The sequence below is a fragment of the Somniosus microcephalus genome, chromosome 8, assembly GCF_052327205.1.
Source record: "Somniosus microcephalus isolate GS21.2 chromosome 8, FLI_Smic_1.0, whole genome shotgun sequence".
NCBI classification, from domain to species: Eukaryota; Metazoa; Chordata; class Chondrichthyes; order Squaliformes; family Somniosidae; genus Somniosus; species Somniosus microcephalus.
The window spans coordinates 258,356,679-258,368,685 of NC_140994.1; the positions used below are offsets into that span (position 1 = coordinate 258,356,679).

Sequence of the window (12,007 nt, forward strand, 5' to 3'; positions counted from 1 at the left end):
AAAAAAGAACTCGTAGATTTAACGAATTGCTATACTCAGCAAACATTAAAGCTGGAGCATCTGTGTAATCCTTTGCACAAATCCATTGCTGTGCATTCAAAAATTCAAGCATTCTTCTACTATATTACTTTGGAGTTTCCCATTCTTGTACTAAGCTCTTCTGCAAGAATAGCCTTACAGTAAATTTTCCAAAAGTCGTCACAAAAGAGCCGACAGCAAATATACATTTAAAAAATAGACATCTTAATTCATTCTACACTTATCCGTCAAGCCAATTCTTTTCGTTAGCGCTGATTACACCCAAAATAATTTAAATATTATGCTTCGTATGATGGTGGTTCTGTGACAGTGAACAGTTGGACCACTGCCTGCAGCTGCTGATACTAGTTTTCGGGAATAGATGGCAGAGTGAATTAGCATATTGCCTTTTAGGATATAGATGCTAATTCAACCATTATTGTTGCGATGATTTTGTTCCTTCTTCCGGATGTAAGAGTTTGATGTGAAATGAGTGTGGGCAGACTAAGCACAGTTACCAGTGGGCGCAATGCCACTGCACAATGCTGCCTCTAATTTGGCACTCATTTGAAACCCTCACTCAGAGGTACCAAGGCTAGTGGGTTAATGTGGAATATCACACTAGTGCTGTGGACCAGTGCTTTGAAGATGAGTTTGAGGCACCTATGCAAACAAACATGATGAGCATCACTGTGCATGTAATCTGTGCTATATTTGACATGGCACTGCTTCAAAATGGAAATTGCTTAATATGGAAAACTGATCAATTCTCCAGTGCTAACGTCACTGTGCACCGAAAAAGTAGAATCACCAATAAATTTCAAATTAAATAGTGTTAGTTGTATTTCTTTCAGAATTCAGTACGAAACGGCAGGATAAATATTTGCTACAATTTCTGCCAACATCTTACATGTAACTAGCACTGCACCATGCACCGAGCAGAATCAGCAATGAACTATTAATTGCTAATCCATCCTTACATATTCCTTTGCACAGTTGTGCATTCAGCTACACTGTTTTCTCTCTGGCAAGTTCCTAACGTTTTACACGTAGTCATTTAATAAAGTGTAGCTAGCTCATTTGAGGACACGTTCTTATGTTGCTGATAAGCCACTTGAAGATTTAGAAGTAATTAATGATTACAAACTCGTTATTAGGGTTAACACTATGCTTAACCCAAAACACTATTGTCGGAGAGTTGATCCTTCTTTCGCTATTATCCGCAAACCGTTCTTCCTCTCAATTTTTCAACCCTCTGCCAAACTTATCCATTGCACTCTGCTTATTTTAGCGCTCTGATACTTTCCTTCCTCCTCCTAAATTTCAAATATATATATCTACCCACTCGTTCTTCTCCCAGAACATAGGTCAATAGCACCATCAGCTATTCTACCTCAGTCTCACGCAGGACTTCAAAAGTGTGGAATGCCTTGACTCTTTCAGTTGCCTTTTTATTGCAATCTGCTAAATCTTAAATTTAGCGTCTTCTAGCCAATATTTAGCTTAGCTCATATTTTCACCTAATTTTCCCTATTGTAGGAACGGATGTTCCTATCCGAATAACGAAGTCCAATGCAAGGAAACGAAATAATTAAACTTTAATGAACAAAATACTTTAACTGATAACTGCAAGAGCAGAGGTCAACAGGTCTGTCCAGGTCCCCAGCCTTTCTCAGACTGCCCTTAAATACTGGAAACCGACGTCATGACGTCATCGCGTTTTCCGCGCCAACTGGGGGTCACGTGATCGGCGTCATGACGTCATCACGTGGAAATACAAGAACCTACACACAGCTTAAAGGTGCAGTCCACAACTGCACCACAGAGTGGTTAAAGGAATGATTATAGATTGTTCAGTGTCTCTTGGTGGCTCCGCCACAGGCGCCCCCCCAGAATTCTCTTTAACAGACAGCATCAAACGTGCAGGAGGTTTAATTATTCTGCCCGAACGACTACGAACTTCAGACGCTGGATCGTTAGAAGATGAGCCAAAATTTGGCTGTGTCTGAAGCGGTACATCTGGGGTGGAGGAAACCGTAGCAGAAGGTGTAGACGAGGATGAAGCTGAAGCAGGCAATTTAATAGTAGACTGCTGCATAATTGGTCTAGTAGCCAATGGTGGTCGTCCACGGCGAGGTGGCTGAGTAACAACCACCGGTTCACTCCGATCCAGATGGGCTGGTTTAAGTCGGTCGATGGAGATGGTATCCGATTTACCTCCCATTTCGACCGTAAAATATTTCTCTCCCACTGCAATAACATGAAACGGTCCATCATAAGGTGGTCTGAGTGTATCTCTATGAGCATCCTGCCGAATAAAAACATAATCGGAACTCATAAGTTCTGCCGGAACATGAGGCTTCTGTAGATTGTGATGCGAAGTTGGAATAGGCAGGAAATTCTTTGCCACCTCTTGATGCTGAAGAAGCTGCTGAGCAGGCGACCATGATTCTGTATGTGGAGGGAGAAAATCCCCTGGTGCTCGAAGCGCTTGACCGTAGACTAACTCAGCCGATGAAGCCTGGAGGTCATCTTTGGGGGCTGTACAGAGGCCTAGCATCACCCAAGGGAGTCTATCCACCCACTTGGAACCACACAAGCTGGCACGGAGGGACGCCTTTAAAGACTGATGAAATCTTTCACATAAGCCATTTGCTTGCGGATGGTAAGCGGTGGTATGATGCAGCTTGGTACCCAAGCCCTGTGCAACTGCATTCCACAACTCTGACGTAAATTGTGGACCACGGTCAGAGGAGATATCAGATGGCACTCCAAACCGGGCCACCCACGACGAAATAAATGCCCTGGATACGTCCGCTGTGGTAGTAGCAACCAAGGGAATCGCCTCTGGCCACCTGGTAGTACGGTCCACTATTGTCAGGAGATGCATAAAACTCCGCAAAATGGGGAGGGGGCCCACTAAGTCCACATGTACTTGGTCGAACCGGCGTTCAGGCACTGGAAAGATGGCCATTGGAGCCTTCACGTGATGATGAAGCTTTGATTTTTGACAGTCCACGCAATTGTTTGTCCAGTCCCGAACGTCTAAATGCATTCCCTTCCAAACAAACTTACGGGACATAAGTCATTGTGAAGCTCGCATCCCCGGGTGTGATAAGCCATGTATAATCTGAAAAATCTCCTTACGCCATTCGACTGGCACAATGGGCCGGGGCACTCCCATGGATATGTCACACAAAAGCGTGGTTCCTGCTGATTGGAACATAACATCGGCTACCTGCAAGCTAGAAGGCATAGTCCGATATGCCTGAACTTCAGGATCCGCCAGCTGTTCTTTTGCCAACGCAACGTAATCGATTCCCAGGTGAATTGTCTGGACTGGGGCACGTGACAGGCAATCAGCCACAAGATTATCTTTGCCAGACATGTCGCAAATCCATTGTAAATTCTGATATAAACGTAAGGTGGCGCTGTTGCCGGGCTGACCACGGCTCCGCCGTTTTGGCCATTGCAAAAGTGAGCGGTTTATGGTCCACAAATGCAGTAAACGGGCGCCCTTCTTGAAGAAAACGAAAATGCCGGATGGCCAAAAACAAGGCCAGCAACTCCCTAGCAAAAGTGCTATATTTTCGCTCATTTATACGCAGTTGGCGGCTAAAAAAGGCCAATGGCTGCCAAGTCCCGGCAACCCATTGTTCCTGCACTGCCCCGATGGCGTAATCGGAGGCGTCGGTAGTAAGGGCGATGGTCGCGCCCGGGAGTGGGTGTGCAAGCATAGTTGCATCTGCCAATGCCGCCTTGGTGTCCAGGAATGCTTGGTCCATCTGTGGTGTCCAAATGATAACATCTTTACCCGACTTCCCTTTAAGTGCTTCGTACAGCGGCTGCATTAATTGGGCTGCCTTGGGGATAAAACGGTGATAAAAATTCACCATCCCCAGGAACTCCTGAAGAGATTTAAGTATATGCGGCCACGGGAATGCCTTAACTGCCTCTACCCTAGTGGCCAGTGGGACGGCGCCTTCTGAGGTGATCCTATGCCCTAGAAAGTCAATGCTGGTTAACCCAAACTGGCATTTGGCTAGATTTATAATGAGGCCATGTTGGCTGAGACGGGCAAAGAGTGTACGTAAATGAGCCATATGCTCTTCCTTATCTTTACTAGCAATGAGAATATCATCCAAGTAAATGAAAATGAAAGGAAGGTCCCGTAACACAGAGTCCATAAGTCGCTGAAAAGCCTGAGCTGCATTTTTCAACCCAAACGGCATGTGAAGGAACTCAAAAAGGCCAAACGGTGTGATGACCACCGTTTTGGGGATGTCTTGAGGGTACACAGGAACTTGATGATATCCACGGACGAGATCTACTTTAGAAAATATTGTTTTGCCGGCCAAATGAGCCAAAAAATCCTGTATATGCGGTATTGGATACCTATCCGGCATAGTGGCTTCGTTAAGGCGTCTGTAATCCCCACAAGGCCTCCATCCGCCACCTGGTTTGGGTACAATGTGTAATGGGGAAGACCAAGGACTGTCGGAGTGTCAGACAATCCCAAGGCGCTCCATAATCCGAAACCCTGCCTTTGCAGCGATAAGCTTTCCGGGTTCCAATCTTCGTGCCCGGGCGTAAACAGGCGATCCCGTTGTGGTAATATAATGCACCACACCGTGCTTCGCAACTACTGCTGAGAATGTAGGCCTGGTGAGCCCCGGGAATTCACCAAGTAGGCGCCTAAACCCTTCCTGCGATGGAACCGCACAGGCAACCGACCAGGAGACAGCAGTACTGCGGTGACAAGGCACCGCATGGAAGGTAGATGCATTAATGAGTTGACAATGTTGGACGTCGACCAGAAAACCATAGGCACAAAAAAAATCAGCCCCCAGGATGGCCTGTGATACTTTAGCCGTTATAAATTCCCATACAAAACGTTGACCTCCAAAAGTTAAATTAACTGTCCGTTTACCAAACGTGCGAATGGCCGCACCATTGGCTGCCTCAAGGGAAGGGCCGTGACCGCCGGATTGTAGATCCAGCTTTGAGACTGGCAAAATACTGCACTGAGAACCAGTATCACACAAGAATCGTCGCCCTGTTATGGAATCAGTAATATAGAGGAGTTTTCCTGCTGAACCGACTGCCATGGTGAACTGGGTGTTTTTGTCAGCCCCTGTCTTCTTCGAAGTTTGTGAGTCTGCTGGAGACTTTTTTTCAACCCAACTGCAGGGTGGACGGCAGCGTCGAGCCTTGGCACCAAAACGGGTGTGGTACATACACAAGCCTGATGGAGGAGGGCTGGACTTTGCTCGTGTAGGGGAAAGACGTCTCGTAGCTGCGCAACTCTGCTGTATGACCATAAAAGACTTATCTGCCTCCGCAGCCAGCTCGGCACAGTCCGTAATCGTAGAACTGGCCAAGACTGCCTGAACTGGCTCGGGTAACTGGCAGAGGAAAAGCTCTCGAAATAAAAAACATTGGGGCTCTGAACCCAAAAGCGTGAGCATTTGGCTCATCAATTCTGATGGTTTTGAGTCCCCAAGACGCGGCATTGCGATAAGCTTACGTGCACGCTCTGACTTAGTTAGACCATACACTTGTAGTAAACGATCTTATAAAGCTGAATACTTGCCATCTGCCGGTGGATTCCCCAGGATGCTGACGACCCGTGAAGCCGTGGCACTGTCCAGAGCGGAAACCACGTAATAATAACGGGTTGAATCCGCTGTAATGTCCCGGGTAGCAAACTGGGCTTCTGCTTGGAAAAACCATGCTTCTGGTTGCTGTTCCCAGAACTGCGGCAATTTAAGGGCAACGGCGTTCGTGTTCATTATGAATATCTCGAAGAAAGTTGTCCAACGAGCTCGGGGTCACCAATGTAGGAACGGATGTTCCTATCCGAATAACGAAGTTCAACGCAAGGAAACGAAATAATTAAACTTTAATAAACAAAATACTTTAAATGATAACTACAAGAGCAGAGGTCAGCAGGTCTGTCCAGGTCCCCAGCCTTTCTCAGACTGCCCTTAAATACTGGAAACCGACGTCATGACGTCATCACGTTTCCGCGCCAACTGGAGGTCACGTGATCGGCGTCATGACGTCATCACGTGGAAATACAAGAACCTACACACAGCTTAAAGGTGCAGCCCACAACTGCACTACAGAGTGGTTAAAGGAATGATTATAGATTGTTCAGTGTCTCTTGGTGGCTCCGCCACACTATAACGCTTGAGACTACAACTGGACTTCTCAATGCAAAAGTCAAATGATGCCTTGTTTAGGGATACATATTTGGGGCAGAAATTAAAAGGAAGTTCAGATGTGCAACTTTAATCATATCTGCCATTTCTCTGCCATAAACTAGATAAAAATGGAACATTATGCTCCAGTACTTCAGAGGATGTCTGTACGTCCAAATCAAACTCAAAGGTGTTATTTTAGAATATCTTCATCGAGCAGAATCAGCAAGGAACTACTACTTGCAAATCCATCATTACATATGCGTTTGTTGCAGTTACACTTTTAATCACTATTTTTCTCTCTTACATCCTGAATTTTTACATGCAGTAGTTTAACAAAATACAGCTAGCTTCTGTGAGGGCATACTCCTATGATGCAGATAGGTCACTTAAAGAGTTTGAAAAATTATTTGTGACTGAATACAAACTATTCTTAGGAACAAAACAATAGTCAACCCCAAAAGCCAGTGTCTGATAGGTGATCATTCTCTCAATATTGGCTTCAAACTGATCTTCGTCTCTCTTTTATATCTCTATATATAGACATTAAGTTAGGTGGCACAATAAATCGTTTAGATGCGAGCAGAAAGTTGCAAAGGGACATTGATAGATTACATGAGTGGACCAAACTCAGGGAGATCCAGATCAATATGGGCAAGTTTGAGGTTATCCACTTGGGACTGAAGGAAGAAAGAACAGAATCTTTTTTAAATGGTGCGAACTAGGAACTGTGGATCAGAAGTTATGTTCCATCTGTAGAGCGCTCTGGTTGGACCAACCCCGCTCCCGCCCCCGCCCCTCATCTGGAGTGCTCAATTCAGTTCTGGGCGCCACACCGCAGGAAGGATATATTGGCCTTGGAGAGGATGCAGCACAGATTTACCAGAATGATACCGGGGCTAACACGGTTAAATTATGAGAACAGGTTGGATAGACTAGCCTTTTGTTCAGCTGAATATGGAATATTAAGGGATGAGCTAATTGAAGTGCTTAAGATGATTAAAGGAATTGATAAGGTACATAGAGATAAACTGTTATCTTTGATGGGAGAACAAGGGGCATAAGCTGAAAATTAGAACTAGATCGTTAAGGGATGATGTCAGACAATACTACTTCGCACAAATGGTAGTGGAAATCTGGAACTCTGCTCCCCGAAAACCTGTTGAGGCTGAGGGGTCAATTGAAAATGTCAAAACTGAGATTGATATATTTTACTTATGCAAGGGTATTAAGGGTTAGCGAACGAGGTGGGTAGATGGAGTTAAGATACAGATCCGCCAAGTTCTAATTGAATGGTGGAACAGGTTCGAGGTGCTGAATGGCCTCCTTCTCTTACCATGACCCTCACAACATTTCTTTCAATTTTGTCCATATTATTGTGCTAATCGTACTGCTCTATTTTCTTGCTTCTCCTAAACTTCAAGTATATAGCCACCACTCGTTCTTCTTCCTGAATTTAGATCAATTGCATCAATTCTAACTTATTATCGTGCAGAACTTCAAAAGTTTGAAATATCTTGATGCTTTCAGTCTCTTTGCTACTGCAATCCTCGATAACCCAATCCTGGTGGCTTTTCGCCAATATTTGATTCATCTCATCTTTTCAACTATACTGTTCACATTGTTGCTATTGCACACTATGACGCTTGACACTTCGCCTAGACTGCTCAATTTAAAACTCGAAGATGCCTTGTTTAGTTGTAACTATTTTGAATATAATTAGCAAAATAAGTTCAGAGTTGGGACGATTACTCATATCTGCCATTACTGGGACATCAACTAGAAAAAGGCGGAAACTTTTGCTACAATACTTGAGCGATGTCTTTACATCCAAATCAAACTTCAGTGTTTTAGTTTTCAGAAGCACCTCACCTCACTGTTTACAGCGTTCTTGCAGTTTAAATTCCGGAGAACATCTTCATTCACAATCGTGGCGTTATTCTTGCCTGTAGAGGACCTGTACATGTTAGGAAACATGGCGTCTCTCTTGGCCGTACCTGAAGTCGAACACGTGTCATAGCGGAAGCTTTGAGAAAGTGGATCGCCCCCAAATACCTCGACATAGTTCGGAACTATTTCAAGATTTCTGCTGGCTTTTTGAATTCCATTCAGCGAATTTCGTGATTCGAAGCAACAACACGACTCCAGGTAAACATTATGTGCACCAAACCGGTTTCTGTTTTTATGAACCTTAATAGCGAGAATAATTAAAACCACGAGAAAAATAGATGAGGTTATCCCTAACGATATGACTAAGAAAAGGCTGATGTCACCAAAGGACCCAGGATCCTCAGACAGACTGCTCACGTCGGAAAACATTTCCGTATCACCTTCTGTCAGTGATAAGATGATTGTCATTGAAGCTGAAAGCGGCGGTGAACCATTGTCTTTTGCACCGATGACCAACCTTTGCTTTGTGCCGTCTTTGCTCATAATGCCACGGATTGTCCAGATTTCGCCTGTATCCGGCGAAATGGTAAAAAGTCCAGGGTCAGTCGTCTGGAGAATCTGGTAAGAGAGGCGAGCATTCTGGCCAGAGTCGGCATCAGTGCCCGACACCTTGGCAACTAGATAGCCAGGTTCTGCGAATCGAGATACTGTCTCTGTTACTGTAGATCCATACTCGAGTAATGGATGCACGATCACCGGAGCATTGTCATTCTGATCAAGGATAATTACCTCCACTGAGGCGTTGCTGGAGAGTGCTGGGACTCCAGAGTCCGTAACCTGAACTTGGATCTGGAAATGTTTGAGTTTCTCGTAGTCAAAAGACCTTTGAGAAAATATGACTCCCTTTTCTGATTGGATGTAGACGTAATTGAAAACAGACTCACCCTGAACCTGAGTCGCCCTGATGGAATAGTTCAGCCGAGAGTTCTGGTTTAAATCTGGATCAAAAGCAGTCAGTGAAAAGATAGACGCTCCAATAACATTGTTCTCCATCACGTAAGCTGTATATAAAGGCTTTGCAAAGCGTGGCGCGTTATCATTTATATCCGAAATCTCCACCAGGATGACTTTCTTGGATGTGAGGGGAGGAGACCCTGAATCACTGCAGCGGACGGTGACTTCGTACCTCGAGGTATTTTCACGATCAAGTACCTGTTGTGTGCGCAATGTTAAGTATTTCTTGGAGGATGAATCCAGTTGAAAAGGAAGATTATTTGTGACTTGACATTCTACCCGCCCATTTTCTCCTGAATCTTTGTCGGTTGCACTGATTAGAGCTACAACTGTCCCGGGCACCGAGTCTTCAGGAACTGGACTGAACAGGGTAGAGACAGTCACCTCAGGGGCATTATCATTGATATCCACAATCTGAACCAGCACATCACAATAAGCTGGAATTGCGTGAGATCCCTTGTCCATTGCTTGTATATTGATCTCAAAAACACGTTTCTCTTCATAATTTAAAATTCCCTTGACTCTGATTTTACCAGTTTTGGATTCCAAACCAAACAGCTCACGGACTCTAACTGAGGTATGGCGACTGAAAGAGTAAACAATCTCTCCATTGGAACCGTCATCTAAATCAGTGGCATTTAGCTTGATCACCAATGTTCCTTTGGGTGTATTTTCCAACAGACTGACTCTATAAACTGACTGCGGGAACACAGGCGTGTTGTCGTTCACATCTTGTACACTGATTAATATTTGTGCAGTTCCGGAACGCTCAGGGACCCCGCCGTCTTTGGCAATCAGCATTAACCTGTGACTAGATGTCTTTTCTCTATCCAGTGGCCTTTCCAAAACTAACACTGGCATGTCCGAATTCCCATTTCGGCTCTCAACATTTAAAGCAAAGTATTCGTTGGCACCCAGCTGGTATGATTGCAGGGAGTTAGTTCCTACGTCTGGGTCGTGAGCGCTGTCAAGGGGATAACGGGTTCCCGATGCGGCCATCTCTGAGATTTCAAGGCGGATCTGGCTTTGTGGAAAAGTCGGAGCGTTATCATTTACATCCAGAATCTCCACTTCAACATCGTACAGACTGAAAGGGTTTTCGATCACTGTTTCTAAAGATAACACACACGGCTCGCTCGGACCACACTGCTGTTCTCTGTCAATCTTTTCCTTTACAAATAAATTACCATTGTTGAAATTTATGTCGAAGTACTGCTTCGTGGAACCCGGCACAATCCGAAAACTGCGAGCTTTCAGCTCCTTCACGTCTAAACCCAAATTGTTTGCGATATTCCCAACAAAGGCGCCCAGTTCTAATTCTTCAGGAATCGAATAGCGAATCTGTCCAGAAATTAGGTCCCAGAAGCAGCATAGACAGTACAATGACCATTTTAAGAGCCAGTGTCGTTTATAATATCTCATTTCCAGCACAAAGCATCCCAATTGTTTCAGCGCGACGGCTTGGTTCGATAATTCCTTCGAATTAATTTACTAATTTTTCCTGGTGAGAGTAGCAGTTTACCGAAAATACCTGTGAGTTTACAAATCTGGAGATTGCTTTCGTGCCGATCTCCTTATTTCTGCGAATAATCACCAGAGGTTCGAATGCAAAGCCGCTCACAATGCTCACGGTCCGATGTTCACTAAACTGTGGCTGAGCGTGCGCAATGGTGGATGGGAAGGGAAGGGGGTAGTCAGGATCTCCAGTCACATTGCAGCTTCTGATTGGTGGGTGGAACATAATCACATACATCCAATCAGGCTTTCGAGCATTTCTTAAAGCTGGAATGTCTCGGTAAACCACGGCGCCGATTTGACATTTTTGGTTGTTCAACCAAAAATGTAACTAAACAGTGTTTGCTGGAAGTTTTATGGATTACATTTCTCTGCTAATATAGCCTTTAATATCAGCAGATAGCCTATATAATTAGGTTAATATAACCGTAAAATCTTTAAATACAGCTCTTTTAGTGTATCATAACTGAGGAGTTGTTATAACTTCAAATGGGCTGCTGAAATCTAAATTCAAATATATCAAATCCAATTTAATCTTCTTGTTGGCAACACCAGTGCACTTCGTTTTAATGCCAGCTTAAGAGATCCGATATCAATATTTCTGATGTAACAACTTTTCTGAAATGTTATTATCATGACGATCTCCGTTTATCAAATAATAATAAGAACAGCCAACACAACTAATGCTTACATATACAAAACCTTAAAATGAGAGCTAGGCCATTCAGGAGGGAAAGCAAGAAGCACCTTTCCACGCAAGTGCTAATAAATTCTGGACTTAAATGCATAGAAACATAGAAACAGAAACAATGAAGATAGGAGCAGGAGTAGGGCATTCGGCCGCTCGACCTGTTCTGCCATTTAATGAGATCATGGCTGATCATCCAAATTCAGTACCCTGTCCCTGCTTTCTCCCCATATCCTTTGATCCCTTTAGCCTTAAGCAATATATATAACTCCTTCTTGAATATATTTAGTGAATTGGCCTCAACTGCCTTCTGTGGTAGGGAATTCCATAGGTTCACCACTCTCTGGGTGAAGAAATTCCTCCTCATCTCAGTCCTAAATGGCTTACCCCTTATCCTTCTAGACTCCCCCGCCATCGGGAACATCCTTCCTGCATCTAGTCTGTCTAGTCCTGTTAGAATTTTATAAGTTTCAATGAGATCCCCTCTCATTCGTTTATACTCTATCGAATATATGCCTAATCGACCCAATCTCCCTTCACACGTCATTCCTGCCATCCCAGGAATCAGTCTGGTGAATCTTCGCAGCACTCCCTCCATGGCAAGAACATCCTTCCTCAGATAAGGCGGCCAAAACTGCACACAATACTCAAGGTGTGGTCTCACCAAGGCCCTGTAAAA

General features: G+C 44.3%; 1 pseudogene; it reads right to left on the reverse strand.

Moving 5' to 3' along the window:
* Positions 1 to 7,229: 7,229 nt before the first annotated feature.
* On the reverse strand, positions 7,230 to 10,757 carry LOC147114278 (protocadherin-10 pseudogene; annotated as a pseudogene).
* Positions 10,758 to 12,007: the final 1,250 nt, after the last annotated feature.